This window comes from Centruroides sculpturatus, unplaced genomic scaffold, assembly GCF_000671375.1.
Source record: "Centruroides sculpturatus isolate CEXI.00-Female unplaced genomic scaffold, Cexi_2.0 scaffold17, whole genome shotgun sequence".
Classification (NCBI taxonomy): Eukaryota; Metazoa; Arthropoda; class Arachnida; order Scorpiones; family Buthidae; genus Centruroides; species Centruroides sculpturatus.
The window spans coordinates 1,002,152-1,024,506 of NW_019384462.1; the positions used below are offsets into that span (position 1 = coordinate 1,002,152).

Genomic DNA, 22,355 nt, shown 5'->3' on the forward strand with positions numbered 1-22,355 from the left:
TCGTGAAAGGGGAAATTCTGTCGTTTCTACGGGGTTTTTCAATTGTTAATGGAGGTACAGTGCATATAAATGTCCAGTTTCCGAACATTACACATACGATTGAAAATAAATTTGTAAATACGTTTCCCAACGTGTGTAATTAGAATTCTGATTAGTCATTTTCAAAGCCACGGTATCGTTGGACGTTATTTACGTCAATGGAATCCATTTAGCCAGTCATCATTACCGACAAACATCATTAAAGACTCGTTTTTCTCTCATTAAAACACTTAAGTAAAACTTCTTACTCATCTTTAGTCCCAAAATGTTGTAAATTGTAATACTTATACTGTTATTATGCTTTAGAAAATATAATTATATAGAAATTATCATGCATATATATAATCGTGTCCCGAACAGTATAATAGAGTTCTACCAAATGAGCCGAGCCGAGCTTTGCCCAACTCTAATTTTGTTGCGCCCCGTGTTTTGTATTGTGTAATGTTTGTCTGTATGTGTTGTATTGTATAATATACACGCATTATACGATACAACACATATAATATGTATGTACAATGTTGTATTGTGTAATGTGTAGGCCTACCACGTTTGGAAACAGGCTACGCTGCCGGGGAGAGGAGAGGAAGAGGGTAACAAAATGGCGCCGCGACACTATATCGTATCTAAAATTAATTTAAAATATATATCGAAATAATTTTAAAAATTAAAATACCACGAATTAAATAAAAATAACAAATTTATTATAATTACATATTAATTAACGGCACATCGTGTATGAAATTGGGTGAAGAGAATGGATATTTCTTAGTTTTTATTACTGTATTGATCCGTTAACTCTTCTGTTCTATGGGCACGATACTTTTATTATGCCCATAGAACAGAGAAGGCCTTTCGTTAGTTCGGCCGAGTATGATGAAAGAAATAATAAAGAACGGACTCGACATATCTGGGTCAATCTAATCCCGAAAATCATTGTTCGTAAATGACTGAGGAGGCAAAGACGTTTGCCCGTCATTCTAAAGGTTTTGGGTTCGAGTTCACATAAGATCCCGAAACATCTTTCGCCAGTGATCGGGTCCCTTTTCTTACCATTTGTCCAACACCATGGCGGGGACGAGCAATCGAGTCGACAGCCTACCGCTCTGGAGGAACCGGTATCTACGGGTGGAAAAGTCCGCAGGAATTTTTCGGGGGTCGTCCGTCCGGATACGTCCCGCCCCTTCCCTCGCCAACCGGCCGCCCCATTGCGGGCCCGGCCGAACCCACGATGGGCTCGCTTAGTGCCCGTAGAATGGAGAGTTTAAAAACAATTTAAAAAAAACCCTATTGCGGGAAGTACCGAACTCTTTTTTCGAATGAAAATTTATAAGTTGTGAAAGTGCGCGTTAGTACACGCGATGATGTAACTGTAATCTCGAATGTTTTTCGAATTGTTGCTGGCATTCTAAGTTTTTCGTGACTACTTCGAATGCTCTTTCGGCAAATATTAATTTAAAATTGTGTAAACAAATTAGATGAATTCGTTTAAGGTAAGAAAATGGAGCAATTTATTTAAAATTCCGTAGTCTTGCCATCCGGTATGCAAATCGCATTTTATTTCAAAAGTAGAAAAAAAAATAACTGAAAATTAAAAATATTCACTAAAAATAATAATGTTTTTTCTTTGATTTACAGTCGACCCCCCTATAACACGGGTTCCTATAGTTCGGATTCCTATATCAGGGCAAAAAAATTCCGACGGTATCCGTACAAACATGGTAAAAAAAACTCCTATAATTCGGTAAAACGTCATCGGGCAGCCGAACTACTTTCCGCCGTCCAGCGCCACGCTACGGAGAGTTTAGGCGAGTAAGTTGAGTTTAACATCGTCTGTACAGTATGTAAATTAGGTACTGTAATTTTATACATTTCGTGTGAAAGAAACATTTCTTATTCAACGGCCATTAATTAAAATTATTTCTATTAATGATGTCTCCAAAGTTCAACGAATTTCTCGCAGAAAAATAACTTATCAGAAATCGCGGCCGCCGTTTGGTGCGCCGCTCCGCGACGAAAACAAGCTTAAGCAATGGCGACGTCGAACGGTGCACACTCGGTAAGTAATCCTACAATTTTTTGTTTATAGCATAGTTTATACGGATTATTCCCCAAAAATATACGTGTTTTGGAAATGTTGAGTCGAATTAGTCTAGGAATCGATTAATTTTATGGAAGAAAACCTTTCAAACAGCCGTAGTCCGTAAAGTGCATACGTGCCGGGTCGTGATTGGCAAGGACTCGTACAAAATGGATTCATAAAGAACGGAACGTATCTACCGTGTTATAGGAGGTCGACTGTAATTTACTTTATCAAATAATTAATCCAGATTGGAAGTGTCGCGAGAATGCAAAGCGGATTCGAATCCGGATCCCTCCTAACTAAAGCAATCAATTTTATGTTTTAGAAATGAATTTTTATGCGTCTATTTTATTTAAATTATGCGTGTTTGTACTACTTCAAGTGATTTCAGAGCTAAATTTACAATGACATTGGCAATGTACTTATTGACAATCGTTGTAACGAAGAGAATAACATCGGTTTTTAATGCCGAAACGAGCGTGTTCTGAAGACGGTTAAGGCGACGACCTATCGCTCCGGGGGATCCGGACGGATTAAAACCCCCAATTTTTCTGGACGTAGTCCGTCCGAATATGTCGAGTGTAGTCCTTCGCAATTCGGCTGTCCCGTTGTGGGCCCGGCCGAATTCACAATGGGTTGGCCAAAAAGGACAAACTAACGCCCGCAGAGAGGAAAGGGTTAAGTTGACAATTTGGTCAACACGATACAGCGATAGGCTCTTCTGGTTGAGAATTCTTGGATACCTTCGGCCGTAACTTCTTCCGCGCATTTATCGGTTAATGCTTGCCGAGCCGAGTCTCTATTTCCTACGGCATCCACGATGTCATATTTTTTCCAAAATTGCACCAAATAAACATAGATTTAAGGAAAGTACGGCGCTACGACGAATTGCTACTTTTTGCCGATTGGTTCGTGTTTGGGAATAATCGTATTATATATGAATCGATGAAATACCGCGTTAATTTGAATCGGTGTAAATTTTGAGCGCCTTTTAGGCATCGAGCAGACCGCGTTAACCGAGGCAGCGTTAAGCGGAGTCTTACTGTACATCTTACATTAAAATAATTATCGTCTACATAATTTTACATCAAGTAGTATTCGAGTTGTATTCCCATCTCAGTAAATCCTAGTCTTTTGTTCTTTTTATAGTTAGTTTGCTTTATTGTATAGAAAGTTGTTACGATTCGTTGCATGTATGATTATATACAATAGTTACAAGTAACCACGTATTCATTTCGGATAGGATCCGAATTCGAGTCCTATTTGGAGTAACACAATTCATCATTTCTGATGCCTATTACGTTGCAGGTTAAGCCTGTCTATTACGGGCTGTACATCTCGAATCTGGTGATATTTTGCCTCGACGATTCGATCATTAGCCTTTCAGTGACGAGTGAATAACGCCATTATTTAAACATTGGAAATTGGTCGTGGGCTTGCGCCTAAACAACCGCGCGGGAGCCCAGATAACTTTCTAGGCTTTCTTCACATATCGAACACTTAAATAGGGACCATAATTTTTCATAAAAGTCCCGAAGAATACTTGCAGAATAGAAGACAATTAAAAACTTAATTCAATTGCTGTAACCATTTCTCGCAACATTACGTCACTCGACATCTAAAGCCATGTCCACATCTATGTAACAACGTCGCGAACAAAGCATTGTTACATCAGTTTAGATGAGGAAAAAGACCCCGCATCACGACATCTAACGTTACGCGAAGGTTCGAGAAACGGTTTGCCACCGATCCATCGCTTGTCGGTTTTTCGACGAACCATCGAAACATCCTTTGTACGAAGCGCGCCGCGGAGTAACACGGGTGTGGACGCACCTAGTTACTTGTTGGCTGCAGCCGACTCTGTTCGCTAGACAAAGTTATTTGTTCAAATTGCGTGACGCGGTGTATGACACAAAACGACATTCGTCAAAATGATCGTGTCTCTCTTCGCAAAGATAATACGGATTGTGGTTCGTAATGACGCAGATGTAGACATATCTTGATATATTTGCAGATGCGGTAAAGGAATCAGCCTGCCGATTTGGGGACTCGGATTATTCGAATACGGGCGGAGGATTCAAAGAATTTTTCACCAGCGATCCGTTCTAGATATGTCAGATCAAACCCCTTACTATCCGGTCGCCCCTGGCGTGGGCCTACCGAACTCGCGATGGGTATGATTAAAAAGGTCCTCTTAGCGTCTATAGAGAAGACTTTTCCGTTACCGCAACCGTTGGTGGCCACGCTACAATACAAAAATTTGAATTTCCACAGGCGGCCCTCTAGTGGTTAAATCTCTCAATTCTCACAAATTATAATTCTATTAGCAAAACAAATACTTATTAAATTAACTCAAAAATCTTAAATTAACGTCTGTAATTAAAATGTAATTATTAATAAATTAAGAAACGGCATAAAAAAGGAATTAACATCGAACAGGAAATGCTTTTCCCCCCCGAGAAATCGTATAGGTTGCGTTGTTTACACAATCTTGTCAGAAAGAAAGTGTAGCCGAAATCTAGGGACTTATTTTCATGTTCGATCGTACGATATTTCCATCATCTATCAGGTAAACATTTGCAAAATCTCTTTTAAAGCAATTTTAAAGTAATCAATAACATCTTTAAAGTAAAAAAAGAAACTTTTATTAACTGACAAACGGCTGACGAGACGTTTGAACGACGTCTCTGGCAGCAACTAAAGAAATGCTTTCCTTATTTAAACTGTGTTTAAACCGATATAAATTTAATAAACCGTCGTCCATATTAAACGACAAACGAGGAAATGTAATTGACATTTATTCAATGTGTCAACGTGTTTAATGTCTTCCATTTTTTTTTTCTTGGTAAATTTGCTTTCTTCTCTTGCAACTTATTGATTTTTTTTTTAATTAATAATCCTCGACGCATCGTATTCTGTTCTTGTTCGAGATTTTGCTATTGATAACGTCCTAACCGATATTAAATTATCTCGTAAACTGCTTTAATGGGGTGTCTAATAGAAATGTTGGTAGAAGTTACTTTTAGGTAGTTAGCTGTATATTTAGTGTATGAATTTGGCATCCGTGCGGGTCCGAATGAGGATGCGGAGACTGCTTGGAACTTGTAAAATGCGAGAAATGCCTTCGTGCCGACTGTACCGTATTTTACGCTGCTATGTCTCGTAAAGGTCGCTTGTAGATCGTCGGTTCCTTTGACGTTTTTTACTCCGGCGGGCGTGGCGTGTGGCTCCGACGACATCCCGGGTGCTGCTGTCTCGGAGCTACGGTTTTGCCGCAAATTACCTAGAAGTAACTTCTGCCGTCGGTAAAAGATATTTTTAAAATTATCGTTTTGCTTCTCCGAAATAAAATGCGTATAACTGTACTGCGACGTCGGTTGCGGTAGTGGCGCGGTTCGGAAAATGTAAATTTTGAGTTGGTGTGCATTTTGGATACGTAAAGTACTCTGTCTGACGGCAATGTCGGTGTAGCTATTAGTTCGATAATAACTGCAATAATGAAGCAAGAGTGCGTGAATGTCACTCTTGCTTTTTTGTAGTTGATACGTATATAGGCAGCAATGATGGCATTTGGAAGCCTTTGTTTTGAACTGTGAATAAAGGATGATCCTCAATAGTGGCATTTTTTTGACTTGTCAAAAAAATGTTGTGTCAGTGTTGACAAAAAGATTTGTTTTCTTTTTAATGTTCTGTAACCTCAGTCCAATTAACTATAATTCTTGCTCTAAAGCTTTTTCAACAAACTTTACTTTTTGAAATTGACTCAACTCCTAAGATCTTTATAGAAACAAAAAAAAAAAAAAAAATCCATCAACTGTGGCACATCTCAAAAGGTGTGTCAAAAGTAGAGTAGTTGAAGGTGCGAGAAACATTTAAAACAACTTTTATGTAATGGTTTTTGAATTTGCCTTTTTACAGAAGGTGATAATGGACAATTGATATTAAATTTTTATTTTTAAAACACCTTTAAACTTTTTCTTATTTTGATTTTTTTTGATTTATTCTACTGTTACAGCCTATGAGCGATAGATTTTTATATGATGTCTTATAAGATTTTATTATTGTTAATATGCAAATTAATATTAAAATTATTTTGCAAACAGTTTAAACTCTAGACTTGTAAACAGTTTTATGAGACTCCACTAAAAGAGATAGGTAAAATAATATTAAAATACCTCGTAAAGAACTGCTTTAATTTCATCTCTAATAAAGATTTTGGAAGAATTACAATTTCATTTTGTTTTAATTATTCAATAAAGTTTGCATATATACTTTGTAAAGGTAATTTTTTTAAAAATATAAGCTACTTTAAAATAAAATTTATATAATTATAATGTGACATCTATTTTTGTTTAGAACTCTTATTAGATTTTACTACAAATAATATGTTAATTAATATTAAAGTTACCTTGCAAACAATTAAACTTTAATCTTGTTAGTAATTGTTTTATTAGTGTCTCCATCAAAGCAGATGTGCAAAAAATATTAAATTGTTTCACATGCAGCTAGATAATAAATAGAGCCTCTGATTAAATTTTATCTGAGCCTCTTTCGTTTTAAAAATTCTATCAAAATATACTTTGCTTCATAATATGCATTAATAAAGTATTGAAACGTCATTAAAGCAGTTGTTTAAAAGAAAATTTTAAAATTAATCAATATATTATCAACAATATAAAAACAGACAGTTCATAGTATGGTTATAAATTACTAACAACTACTTTAATGAATTAATTTTTTAAAATAGAGCCTCTGATAAAATTTATAAGTGGAGTTTGATTTTGTCCCAATTATTCGATAAAGCTTGAAAATAAAGTTTTCGGAGTGAATTTTTAAATTTGTGTTGTGTCACTTCATAAGAAAACTCATATAACATAACTAGGCAGGTGTTTTTGTAAGATTTTATTACAGTTAACATACTAATCAATATAAAAATTATCTTGATAAACTCCTGACTTGTTAACAGTTAATTTGTGTGTGGCTCCTTTAAATCATTGCTAAAATGATTTTAATATTGTTTGCATATTATCAATAATAATATCTTTCAAGATTAAAGATAAATTTTGTAATTATATCATATCACTTTTTCAAAATAAAAAAAATATATAACCATGCTTCAGTATCTGTTGCAGTAGTTCTTGATCTTTGAGGCTGCAGAACATCATTCATATATTTTTTTATTATGAAAAACATTAGCATCAATATATTAAAAAATCGGTAAACAATTCCATGTTTATTATTCTGGTAAAACAATAAAGCAGTAAATTTTATTGTATTGAATAAAATAGTAAACAAGGAATTGTCTAAAAATAAAGTAATATGTTGTTGTATGGTAGAATAAATTTCCAATAAAAACATATTTTTTTTTTGTTTGTATGACACTCGGGCAAAGTTTGCGGAACACGGGTTTGGAATCACCAGTGTATTCTGATTTATTTTGAAGAAAATATGTGATATGTCCTGATCCTACTCAAAAATACATGTAAAAGCAATGTTATATATATTTTATTTTGAAGAAATTGCACAATGTAATTTATAACCATACTGTGAACTGTCTGTTTTTATATAAACTTCTTGTATTGTTGATAATATATTGATTAATTTTAAAATTTTCTTTTAAACAACTGCTTTAATGAAGTTTCAATACTTTATTAATGCATATTACAAAGCAAAGTATATTTTAATAGAATATTTTTTTTAAATGAAAGTATCACTGTAACATATTTTGTTGCCATTAAAATCACTAATAAATTTATTTTTTAGTAATAAATTATGGAAAAATTTATTTATTTTAGCATTGTCTATGTCATAAATTCTTTAAAGCAGTTTTAATTTTAGAATTTTTACTATATATTTGCATACACTTATTCAAAAACAAGCAGCCAATTAAACTGGACAAATGACAATTGGAGAAATCCAAGACAGGCCCCTCTATAATCCGTTAATAAATATTCAATGAACAAAGTGCTCTCAACCATCTTAAATATCCATCTTTGGGTTCTAGAACATAACTGATTTAAAATATAAAAATTGTGGAAGATTGCCAAATATAAATACTGAATATTCTAATGTGTAATATGAATACAAATCTTTAAATTTGTTTTAAATTGTAAGAGGCATTAGTCATTTTGCATTAGTCATTTCAAGAGGCATAATCTCTCTCTGTGTTTTTATCTATAGAAATTGAATGTCATTAACTAAGTTTTATTATTATACTCAATTTTCATGTGTAAATAATTGTATGACATGTTTAAAATTTATGAAATTCATGTAAGAAAAAGTAATACTTATTTTTTACGTAGCAATGCATTAATTTACATAGCAAAGCACAGTCATCCTGTACTTTCTCTGTAGTGTCCTGCATAATTTTACTTGCAATAAATTATCATGAATATACCTTTAATGTTACTAATTTAGATCAAAATATCAATCCTTGTATAGACTTTAATACAATGCTGTAAAATATAAAGTAAAAATTCTCATACATTTGCTAATTGTCCAAAATTAAATACAGTAGTTAAAATAGAAGTATCATTCAGTTAAATATTAAGATCTAATATTTAATCATATAACTTTCTTTGAGTTATATATGCACATTTATATTAGGAATTTAAACTTAGTTAATATTTAATATTTTCAGTTGGATAACCCCTAAAAATTAAGTATTAATTCTATCTTTATATAATGTTGTGTCAAATACTTGTACGTACTCTCAGTTTATCAAGTAAATAAATTTAAATGAAGCAAAAATATTTTTACTCCATTTAAATAGTTACCAAAATGACCATTTGCATTCAGTTTAACAGTTAACTAGATATATTCTAGGAATACAAAACTGAGCTCAGCAGTATAGAAAACTAAAACTGTGCAAAAAAAGCAGTTTAAAAGTAATTTAAATCTAAAATAAAGTTTTTGTATAGATCAATGTAAATTGACAGCAATTGGAAACTCGATTGACAAATAGTGCATGACCGACATACAACTGGCAATAAGCCCATAGACTTTAGACGTGAACTTTGACCTCAAATATCTGAGTACGTAGATTGAATTTCAAAATTCCAGCTTCATTGTGACATTGGCCTTGCTGAGTTGTACATACATACAAAGAGTTGTGTTTAGCAATTGTGTGGGTTGTTTTAAACTTTGATCACAGACAAAACACTTTCTGACTTATGTAGAGCTCCACTCAGTTATGTTAAGATGGAGAAAAATGGAACAAATTCTGAATGAATAATTAATATAAAGAAAATAGCAACAATATGATACAAAAGCATTTCTTATATTACTTTTTTTTTTTTTTTTTTTTTTTGCATATAATCATTATCAGGATCTAAACTAGTTTAAAATGTAGAAATTGGAGAAAAGAAAACTGGTTATTTGAAACATTCTTTGTGAATAGTACCAGTTATTGGAGTCTTTTCAAGTAAATCCAGAAGTATCATGTTTTATGTAAAAATTTCAAGTTAAATTCAGTATATATCTAATGAAAGATTCAGTAGTATCGTAGATTTTCATTTAGGGATTTGTCTAAGCTAGTACTTTTGAAATTAGTGTCAGAAGATCTCTCAGGAGCCACCAAACATTTAAATATTTTTAAAATTTTAATTTGTTTTTAAATTGCAATGCTTTCAATTTATATTTTAAAAATTTCATTCTAATGAAAATCTGTTTCTTATTAATTAAAAGCATTAAAATATAAGACTGCATTATAAACTAATTATTAATTCAAAGGACCGTGAAAATTTTAAAATTATATTTAGGGAATCTTGGCTGCAAGAAGTTTGAGAAGTTTTGGGTTTTAAAATGTGACAGCATAAAGAGAGAATAGATTGGTTATGTTTCTTTGATACAAAAATATGATTGCAAGGCTGCAAAGAAGGATAATAAAGTGCAGAGGAGACCTTGGGTGGAACAGTTTTTACTTTTCAGTGACTATAAATGGAAAATCTTTATGCATAGGTGGTCTGTGTATATTAATATGTTATGTAACAAAAATTACTTCTTTACACAGTTAGAATAAATATTTAAAAACATTTTTTAAGTTTTATGAAAGTATGCAGTATATTAGTTTTCTTCACTATGGGAAAACTGACAGCATATGAGATACAGGACATAAGGGAAATTGGCATACAGATCTTGGACAAATCTTAAATTTTATTAATGAAATTTAACTCAAGAAACATGAATAAAGAGTTGAACACAAAGCAATACCACTTAAAATTCAAATGTTTAAAATTGATGGCTTCATCTGGAAATAATAATTGCAATAAATCTCATTAATTTTAAGTGAGGAACAGGTTTAAGCAAGGTTCTGTTGTTTTCATGTAAGATATTTAAACATATTTGTTTTCTGACTAGACCAGGTGTCACCAAACTACAGTCTACAGGTTGGATCTGGCCCGTGAGGTCAGTTTATCCTGCCCGCTGCCACATTGTGCCATGTGCTATGGAAATATCATAGGTTATAGATAAACTTACAATGTAGAAAAATTAAATTTAGTGTAAATAAAAATGCCAAAATTGGTCCAATCTAATTTCTGCATCTGACAGTAATATATATACTTTTTAGGAAAATTGGTGAAATAAAAAATTTGGCGACTTTTTACGACTTTGGATATCAGAGCACTTTGTGTAAATACCTGCAATGAAGTTTATAAGAAAAGCAATTACCAGCTTGTTTCAGTGATCATGTTTGTGTATTGGTAAATAAATATGTTGGTTGTCTTAATTTTTTGTATATTGTGTACTGTCTTGAATCAAATGGTTATATGGCTTGCTGTGAAAAAAGTTTGGTGACCCCTTTACTAGACAAACATCTTGCTAAATTCGTAAGAATTTTACTTCATATTCCTCTTATTCTTTAATCATATTCTCAATATACTTAACTTAGAAAAGGAGACTTTCCCTACAAACTCTTTGAGGATGTAATTTCCAACTATTGAAAGTACAAGATGCTGTTGAACATTACTTTCTTTTAGTTCATATCCTTCTTTCTAGCAGATATCTTTCTGACCTTTCTACAATTTTTACTTCATTTTTTCCATTAGTTCTTTTGCCAATTGAGCTTTTGCCTGGTATCAGTCAATATTCTACGATGGCCTTTTTTCTCCCATTATTAATTTTCTTGGTGCAGCCTTTGGATATGTCAAGACTAAAGCTAAATCGATTTGCTATTGGCATACTAGAACTGGACTCAAAGACTATTCTCTGGAATGTGATATGCCTCTGTTCTCTTGCCTAGAAATCTTTGTTGAACCAAGAGTGGAGCTTTGTGTTGTTTCAGTTTGACCAGTATCTTGTGTTCTACTACATCATCTAATGATGTTGCAAGTTTAGGATTTGAGCATTATGATATAAACACTCAAAAAATTTTTATTTCTGAATATATTTTGTTTGAAGAGATAAATTCCAATTGCTGAAAACAAAGAGAATGTTATGTATGGAGAATGCAGAAAGAAAATCATTCTGTACTAACTCTGCAACATTGTATATAGAAAGTCTCTGTCTAGGATGGTCCTAAAGCTTACAACACATATGGGATGCCCAAAAACTGTTTATGAAGAGAAATTTCAGGAAGAAATTATTAAAAATGGACAAATAATAACTTGTGAATTGCAACAAATCTTCATATGTCACTGATATGATGATTGTGTTCTGCATGCATTAAGTGGGGGGAAAAAAACTGAATCAAGTATAATTTTATCTGACAAAGATAGGCAGCTCTAAGGTTTTATTTTGATTTTAAATTGGTTACTTATTTTTATCATAGAAAAGTTTTCTCACAGATAACAAAATTAAAATAAAAATATTTGTTATTAACTGAAAAATTGTTTTAGTGGGTGATGATTGTTCAGTTGAGTACTAAGGTACCACTATATTTGATTAACAAGGTTTGATGTATGCTGTAGCATCGAGAAATTAATTAATTGTTTTAATCAAGGATACCTTTATATACACCATGCTGGGGTAAAGCAATATCTAAACGAGTGCAATAATGGGTGATTTTAGGCTGTGGGTGCCGAGTCATCCTCAGTTGGTGCCATGAATAACTAGTATGGTTATTTTTTCCAATCTGAAATCATGTCACTATACTTTTTGTTGTTTAAATACTATTAAGTGCAATTAATCGACCACTAGGCATCCTTTCATCCTTTTATTTTTTATTAAAAAGTCCTTTTATTTTTTAATATATTTAATATAATTAAAATATTTAATAATAAAAAATAGAAGGATGAAAGGATGCCTAATAGTCGATTAATTACACTTTATAGTGCTTAAACAAAAAAAAAAAATAGTATGGTTATATCAAAATTAAATATGTCTGGAAGCAAAAGATCAGACATAGATGCAGTTAGCATAACTGGCAATACAACCATATGGTTTGCGGCTCTTGTAGGTTCAAGTCTCACTTTGGACTGGTTATTTTCTTCCAGAATTTTCAAAATTATTTAATAAATATTAATTTAATTATAATTGTTAAATTTAAGAAGAGATGGCATGTAATGTCTACTTCTAGGCAAATTATTCAGTATTTAATTATTAATAGTAGCAGTAATATAGCCTGATTTAATCCAGCAATCGTTTGGCCTTAATATAATTGTGATGTCCAATGGCTGCAATTTGTGGCTTGTATGTGGGGGAAATGTTAAGAAAATTATTCCATTGTCTTTGCTGAGTTGAAGAGCTGTGGTAATGTGGTTCTCATGATTGTCAAAAATGATTAATACTCTGTTTTCTTTGGAGCACTTAGAATGCTTAATGAAGAGTTCTAGGAATTCAATGAAAAACTGCTGTCATCCAACAGCTTGGATTATTGGATTCTTGAGTTCCACTGTTTACCATGTATTTTCTCAGAAAGACCATAAAAGGTGGAATATGATTTCCAAAAGCGTTAACTGCACAGCAGTCAGTTATAGTTGACCCAGATTCTGCTGAGGTAGTCTTTCCAACATGCTTTCTCCCTTTCCGTGCATACAGATGAACAATAGAACACAGCGGTCTTATATTGTTTCTAAGACAAACTTTTCTCTCTTAAGCATCCCTTCTAAGTTGTAAAATGCTTCAATGTCTGTTTGATTAAAATTTGTAGCTTGTGAAAGATTGGTGGGTTCTTTAATCCTGATTAACAAATTGGTATTTTGAACCTTTGTAAATGCATTTAGTCAATCCATGCCAGCAATTTTGTTTTTATTTTCAAGTGGAAGACATTTTCTTCTTATTAGCAACTGCATATTTGTATGCTAGTAAACATGTTTCCCTGGATATCAGTCCATAATATAGGTAGGAAGAATGAATTAAATACAGTAGAGCATCGATTATTTGACCCCCCGATTAACCGTCACCTCGGTTAATCGACTGCGTTCTAGTCGGCAAATTCAAATGTCCACTAGTGATGTGGCGCTACAATATTTGGCTATGTCTTGGCTACTTTAATATTATTTTTGTTAAATTTTTGCGTGTTTTAGCTGGCAACACTGGCTCGACCATGAAAGGGAGGCCAGTATTTAAACGAGGCTTAATTTTCTAATTATGAATGGTTTGTTTCGTGAGCAATAAAATAATTTATAACGATACAATAGCGATGATTATTATTTTAAAAAAAAAATTGATAGGTTTAACATGGAGGAAAATTCAATGCGAAGTAGGTTAATAGCGATATACTAATATACTAATTACATGAGATATAATAATATACTACACTAATAATGGATTTTTTCATACTTTTAAGTTATCCGACTTTTCAATTATCCAACCAACCCCAGTCCCCAATTGAGTCGGATAATCGATGCTCTACTGTTTTCTTCAATTTTTGCTTTCCCTTCAACAGTGAAAAACCCTTGCATGCATAACATTATGAGAATAGTTAATGTTATCTTCATTACCGTTACTATTCTTACATTTTATGACATCTGTCTAGTGTTGACTTTGAAATATAAAATTGTTTAGCTGCCACTCAAACAGAACACCCTTCCTTGATCACAATTGCCTTTATCTTGTCAGAAGGAACTGCTGGCCTTTTTCTTTTATATGTAACTGTTTACATGTTGGAACTGTAAATAAAATATCTTGTATTATATTATTGTTAATAAGCTTATAAAAAATAAAATATGGAGAAAACAATTGGGGAGAAATGGGATGTTTCACTTTTCTTCAAGCCTTCTTGTCCCAGATTTTTCCACTTGCACATTAAATACTCCATTTGCAGTAAGCCTAGCAGTATGTACTGATTTGAAACTGCTAATAAAACTTTAAAATACTAGTAAATAAATGTAAAATAACTTACCTGAGTAAGATTCTTAGTGAGAAGTTATTCAGCTAAGTAGATTTTGAGCCAAAATCTACTTAACACATCAAAAATACAACTTTTTTTTATGGTTTGCAAATCAGAACAGTAAAACTAACAAATCTTTGCCATATTGAAAAACAGCCATAAAGAATAATCTGCATTGCCAAGCATCAGAATAATGCCACAGTTATTTTAAAAAATAGCAATGTTCCAATTCTCTCGGGTCTCCTCTACTTGCTTTCCCAGAAGAGAAAGTGAAATTTGTAAAAGTCATTGACAGTATATAAAGTTCACCAAATTTTTATAATTTTTACAAATTTTATTTAAAATAAATCTGATTTTTATTACCTAAATTCAGAAGTTTGTTTATATAGGAAATGTTACAGGAAAAGAGTCCAGTATGATGTTGAACTGGGGTCTTTTTCTATCTTTTGGTGACCCTGTTCAGTTCATGGAATGAGAGAGAGATCCTGTTAAATTACTGTTACAGTTTTTTTATTCACAAATACATACATATGTAACAATAACCTACATTTTTGAATAGAGAACAGGTATAGCAACAGAATTTTAAAAATATTTGCCAGTGTCCTGATTGCTTTGTATTGTCATGTAAAAAATTTTTTTGATATTTTATGCATAAAATTTATTTAATAAATATTAGATATTTTTTTGTAAATCATTATAATACAAAATCTGAATAAAGTTAATCAATTTTAATAGCCCAAAATGCTACTTAGAAACTACAATCTCTAAGTATGTACATAGACTTTAGTTATGGGGGCAGCAAAGTGAACATGCTGATGTCTACCTCATATTGAGTGTCTCTTGACACAAACTCGTTCTTTACGGCCATTCATTGAACAATTTTGTACCACATGAAATGCTCAAGATCTTTGTGCTGCTAATCTTATAACTTGACTATGTACAGTACCTGAGATAAAAACTATAAACTCTGGATTGCACATTTGGGATATTTATGTATGATATGAATCATCATATTCTATGCCTTATGTCATCTATTTGAAATCAGCTTTGCTAGTTCTTGATTTCCATTTGCTTCTGAATCTAGCTAATGCATCCATTGCTCCACATTTTTTTATAGCTGTCCTCTGTGTCTCTACCCATTCTTTCATCATGTGCCCTTTCTGCACTTACCCTCCACTTCTACTTATTATCATTCTCATTCTGTGGGCTCCATATCAATTATGAAAACAGTAAGACTCAAAAATCTGTAGCTACTGAGGGAAATAACATTTAATTTAATACAGATTTTAAATAAAAGTATAACTGAAAAGAAATTTTTGAAATTACTGAAACAGAAACATAACCAAACAATCACCTTAAATAGTCAGGCTATAACTCCACTAATTTAATGATTAATACTAAGTAATTTATTACTAGAGGTAGACGTTAGGCACCATTTCTTAACTAAATTAACAATTATAATTTTAATAATTTATTAAATAATTTAGAATCATCTGAAAGAAAAGAACTGATTTGAGGCATGGCTTGAACCTGCAACCTCTGCTTGCCACTTGTGCCACCCAAACCATGAACAATCCTTTGCTTTAGATGTATTTAATTAAATTTAGATATAAACTTACATGGTTAATTCTGTCTATTTAGATATAACCTTATGCAGTTAATCTGGAAGTGAAGGCTTGCTCGGTGGCCAGGTGGTGCAACTGGCAAATGCACTGCAAAGCAAGTAAGGTTGCAGGTTCAAGCCCTGCCCCAGATTAGTTCAACCCAAAAAACAAGTACCTGAATATAAACAAATAAAAATTTGATTTAACAATTAAAACAAAACTTTTTTCCTGAAAATATGGGCCAAAAAACTTGGGTGCACATTATATATGGCAAAATACAGTAGTCATGATGGAGAATGGATTATGTCCTGAAATGAGATCATAAATGAAACAAAGTATATATCAATGTTGAAAGAAGCTCCCAAACTTCATACAGATATACGGAACCTTTCATTTTCAGCATGATGATGCCTCTTGCCATAAGGCAAAATCAGCAACTGCCCAATTGGCAAACAAGGATACAAAATCTTGGGACCATGATTCAGAAACTGTCCACATGTAAATATTATTGAAAATGCCCAGAGTCTATTAAAGAGAAATGTGGCTGAGAAAAATCTAACTTCATATGAAAACTTAAAAGTGAGAATAATACAAATTCAGATTGCTGGGATTACACGAAAATATTGTGCAAACTGATGCATTTCATGCAAAATAGAATTCAGTAGATTCTTAAAAATAAGAGACTTTGTTTCAAGTACTGATTTCTCTTACCTCCTCTTATATGCTTTTAATTCAATTTATTTAGTGATTAACATTTGTTTAGATTGATAACAAGATTATTAAAACTTATTCAAATAAATGAAACAGTAAAGAAAAAACAGACTTAAACTTTTGTATATTAGATTTTAGATCTATTTTCCATTGAGTTTGTCAATCTTAGTATATTGTGCAACTTTGAATTTTTTTACTTCTGAAGGTTTATCTGAACTCTCATATTCTTTCGTAAATTATTCACATTTTCTTCTATATCATCTTTATCTAATTCACTTTCATTATCAGTCAGTGATTCAATAATTTCTTTTTCCAATATTTCTCTTATATACATTTCTTTTACTAGAACCATTTGTGTTTATTCTAAGTAAAGCAATATTGTAATCGTTAACTCTCAGCTAATCCAAAAAGCAACAGGCATACGCATTCTATTTGATATGCATATTATTATAATACTATTACCTGATGCAAAGTAACACACTCCAACTAGAAAAATAACATATAAAACAAAACTAGTTGCATAGTGATTAAAATGACTGCAAATAATTACAGGTAACCCCCGTATAACACGGGAGTTACATTCCAGAAAATTTCCGTGTTATGCAGGGGCGTGCCGTGACATTTGACTATAGGGAAGCTGTGTTTCTGTAAGAAGCCGACATCCAGGGGCAATCAGTCAATTGCGCGTCAGTGATGGTCTAGGGTCCATTCGTATCGTTTATTCGATAAGCCAGTAAAAACCGTAGACTTCTCTAAATGCATTTTTAATATCACAATTACATTCCGAATCGCTAGCCACGATATAAGGGCTACAATTAAAAATAAAATAATAAAAACTTACTCGGTGAAATAAAATATGTGGTGGATGTACCGGTACATACAAAATATTCTTCAATTATATGAATATACTTTTAAAGAAAATTATAATTAAATATAGCTTTGCAAAGAAACGTACATAAAAATATAAAATATTCTTTACTTTTTAAATCTTAAAACAATGCACTTAGTCAAGTAGCTCCCTACGAGTGGCTAATGAATGGAATCGAAGACGGTTGCAGAGCGTGCATGCACGCACTGCCAAATCCCCAGGGTGCCGATACCGGTCAATTCAAATACCTCTTTTGTCGCATCATTAGTATATCTGAAAGGACGCGACAGGGCTGTTGTAGATTTTAAACGTTTCTCACCATAGCTGTAAAAATCTAAATACTCGTATGTTAAACATAATAGTCATTTGTTTTCTAACTAATTCGTTTTAGGACCAGGTGTTGTCCACGGAAATTTCCAAAATTTACAACTTTTCGGTCACTCTCGTCGAACTGGAAAAATTTCTGTCTTTATTACATCTAATACAGTATTTCAAAGAAATCAGTCCCCACTGTACTCGGCTATAGATTGGGTCGGTTAAGCTTTTGTTTAAGTAATATTCCGGCTCTTTCATCGGGGTTTTGTTTATGTCCCCAATTCCCTAATCGCTTAATTATTTAACTAATTCTTAAGTAGAAATAAGTCAAAACCAGTTATTTTGTACTCGAATATTTGTAGTCTCGGGAAAAAAGTGGAAAGACAAATTTTTATGACAAACAGATACATAAATCGTAAATTTAAGGAAAATACATTCTAGAGCTTTTTCTGTATCTTGTGCATCTCTCTCATTCATTAAATTTAGTTGTAAATGACGCTGTCGAAGTAACGGTTAATTTTTTAACATTATACAAGAATTGTATACGTTTTTTTCTACATCCCCTTAAAGATGGGATGTACGAAATCGTAATATCACTGGTTTAACATCGAAATTTGTGAGTAATATAAAATCGGAAAGCGGAATAAATATATCAAATATTTTAATGGATTTTTTTAACTCCCGTCAACTATACAGAACTATCGTAAAAACATACCAGTAAATTCTTATCGGTTGGGTTAAGTTATAAATCTACTCGTTATTCACGTAATCGAAATATCTAGTGGGCAGGCGGCTAACAGCCGAGAACCGGTCCTTGATAGAATTGTAATCTTTGTGTGTGTGCAGCTTTAACCCAAGGTCGTAGGCTTCCACCGGCTAAACCGGGTGAGGTTGGTGTTCTGTAAAGCGCATGCGCAAATCTGGCTTTTAGTAATCTGAAAATACAGGAGATTACACTCTGCCACTAATATTCTAATACTATACAATAGCAATTTTTTTGGGGGGGTTTTTTCCACGTGTAGTATAGAAATTTGTAATAAGATACATAATGCGGTTATAATAAAATATTGTGCGATTATTTTCATATAATTAAAATTAATATTTATTTATTTTTTAGACAATACGAGGGAAGCGGCGCTTCCAACGCTTCTAATGACGGCACGCCACTGGTGTTATGCGAATCCGTGTTATACGAAACAAAGAACTAGTGCGAAAAGGGGTGTTAGGTTCCAAAAATTAAAAAAACATGTTGTTAAATCCTTATTTAAATCGGATTTAGTATTCATTTTTTTCATAGGTAAAATATTTATTATTTAAGTAAATATTTTACCAGAGGATTATTCATTTTATATGATGATCTCAGCATGAGCATCATCAACTAGTAACAGTTTGTGGGTGCGTTCATTAATAGCGGTTGCTCTGCAATGGGAGTGCACTGCTGTTTGTAGGCATTTAGGAACAACGGTGAAAGAAAGATGGCGGTGTCCGAAGTATCAATAGTATCGTATGGAGGAATCTATAATTCTAAAATGAGCTTTTAGAGGCAAAAAAAGGGTCCCAATTGTAAAATTTAACCATTAAATGGATTATTTGTTAAAAGAGCATTCGAAGTAGCCACGAAAACAATTAGAATGCTCACGTGGAGTTTCGCGGAGGTATAAAAGAACGCATCCTTTATTACATTTTATGTTATACGAGGGTTTTACCCAATTCCCGAACCATGTTAGAATGAACCCGTGCTATAAAAGCACCGTGTTATACGGGGGATGTTCCCAATTCTTGAACCGTGTTAGAGTGAATCCGTGCTATAGAAGTGCCGTGTTATACGGGGTTACCTGTACTTTGTAATTGTTTAATGGTCAAATTAAACAGATAAAATAAAGGAGATCTGAGTCATAAACATGTGGCTGTATGCCATATTAATGTATATATTAATTTAGGTATAGTTTTAGTCCTCTCTTTTGTTGGACACACATCGAATCTGGTGCTCCGGGTCACAAAAGGCAACAACTGGAGAATTTGAGAGAGTTTGAGAAAAGAATTGGATGTTTATTGTAGTTACGTTAAGAAAAAATGTAGTAACTAGGTGCAAGGAGAAACCTAGTGAAGATGAGAACAGACTTCTCAGAAAAAGGTTGAATGTGGTATCCCACCCAAAATTGTGAAGTCCAGCAAAACCCTGGATATTTCACTCCTTACCGTATTCTATTTATCTAGATTTGCTATCATCTTTCTTTCCCTAGTTTTAAGTTAGCACATAGTATTAGTCATAGTTTTCGGTTACCATTTATACTTGTTGTGAACGGTACATTTTATAATTGTCTGCTAAAATATTGTTCAATGCCACATTGTAATAAATTACTGTGGAGTTGGAATCCAAAAAAACCTGTTCATATACACAAAATAAAATACTTTGTTTGACCATACTGTCACTTAGTTATTGATACGTCTTTCCTTTGTTGATCTGCATACATTTCGCGTGAACATTACAAACGAACCAACAATGGACAAAATTAATGAAATTAATACAGGTACTCCTCACTTTATGACTGAGTTCTGTTCCTACAACTACGTCGTTAAGCAAATTGGTCGATAAGTGAGGAGCTTGCGCCAGGAATATAGGATCATTGTAAAATTATAAAAATTATGCAACAAACTTCAAATTTATTCATAAAAAGACATGCATATGTACATATTATTATTTGTTTATTTGGTTATCTGGATCTGTTGAGGTTTTTTCCAGGTAAAGGAGATGACGACAATGAAATAAAAGTTGTACCTTCAAGGGCGAAGATCTTGGATGTAATAGTCAAAAAGAAACTCTTAACTGTTGTTTGCATTGTAATCTTTTTTTTTCTTGATAAATTTCTCTATAGCACTTCAAAAGTTCACTCATCCCACATTCAACTTTATGTTAAAATGTTCAGTATTAGGATCCATAGCCTCAAGTTCCAGCAGAGCTGCATTAATTTTGGAGAACACACCAGCTAACCCATGTACAGTACCATGAATTTCTTTTTCAGTCTTCAGTTCTTTCATCTTCTTCCTCTTCCAAATACTGCATCGCTTTTAACCCTGTTAAATCTTCATTTGTTAGCTCTCCATTGGCATAATCCACTAATTCAGCAATGTCTTCCACTTCAACATCTAAATTAAACACATTGGCAAGGCCTGCAATTGTTTAAATTACATCAAACTGACTAAAAAAGTCCATAGCAAGCCTATACTACACTCAGTGAGCATGTCACCAATCACCACTGATCGACACTCAAGCTGAGAAAGGGGATTACCCAAATTGTAGGTCGAAACTCGATTGGCCGTAAGTGTGAGTGGTCTTTAAGCAGATATGTCGTAAAGTGAGGAGTACCTGTACTACAGGTTCTATTTATTATGGTTGCAAGATGAGATATGTAAATTCTCATAAATTCTTACCTTCCATTCTCCTCCATTATTTTTTTATGTTAACAAATTTAAAATTTATATTATTTACTCAATGCATGTGAAGATGAATCTATATATTAGAAAATACAACAGTAGACATATTAATATATTCATAATATTAATAGTATAACACTGCTCTTTCTATATTCATTTGTATTTTTCTAAATAATGTTATAAATTTTACCTCAAAAATCAATAGGCATATGCATTCATTATTTATAAAAAGAAAAGCACTTTTAAACCTCAATTATTATTTCTAGATAATTTCTTAATGTATTTTTATGTAAAAGTCATTGATTTTCAAGTTATTTTAACTCTAAAAACTAATAAATTACTTCTTCTACTTTGTCTAACCTTGAAAAATTATTTATAATCAAACAACAATTACTTCATTATTTAACTAGAGCATTACTTCTAATGAGAAATGAGCTTATTATAGATGTTTGATAATATAAACTTAGTATGGATTATTTACAAATAATCCATACTAAGTTATTTTTTTACTCACATCATCAATTAATGCAACAAAGTGCTGCAAAATATTAATAAATTATAGAGTTTTACCATGTTACTGATCAATTGCACAATACCTCACTGTATCGACAATATAGTAATGTGTTACACATACAACAAAAATAAACCTGCTCTTGTTTAATTATGAGTTAACTTCGATAAACAGTCTGGTGTCAGCAATACAGTGACATGTTGTATAGTAATGTATTGCGTGTTAAGTTAGTTTTATTTTTAAAATTAAATAAATACAGTTCTAAACTAGTTTAACAAGAAGTTTAACTTACATTGTGTATGACACATCATATATAAATAAATTTAAAATAAAGAAGAAGAAACATCATTACCTCTTCAGAGGAAAACATTCAAGTATTAATATTATATTAGATCTACAACAAAGAACTATGATTAAAAATAAGCATTTTAATTGTTCATTTTTATAAAATTAATATAAGAACTTTTTACATCAAATTTACAATTAAAAAAATGTATATTCACATGAATGCAATTTTATAT

General features: G+C 32.3%; 1 protein-coding gene across 1 annotated transcript in view; it reads left to right on the forward strand.

Moving 5' to 3' along the window:
- Positions 1 to 4,574: 4,574 nt before the first annotated feature.
- The window catches only part of LOC111620904 (histone deacetylase complex subunit SAP30 homolog), a 36,083-nt gene continuing 18,302 nt past the window's right edge, over positions 4,575 to 22,355 (forward strand). Inside the window, exon 1 of the mRNA XM_023362926.1 lies at positions 4,575 to 4,688. The gene's annotated coding sequence lies outside the window, so the exon portion shown is untranslated. The remainder of the gene's footprint in view (positions 4,689 to 22,355) is intronic.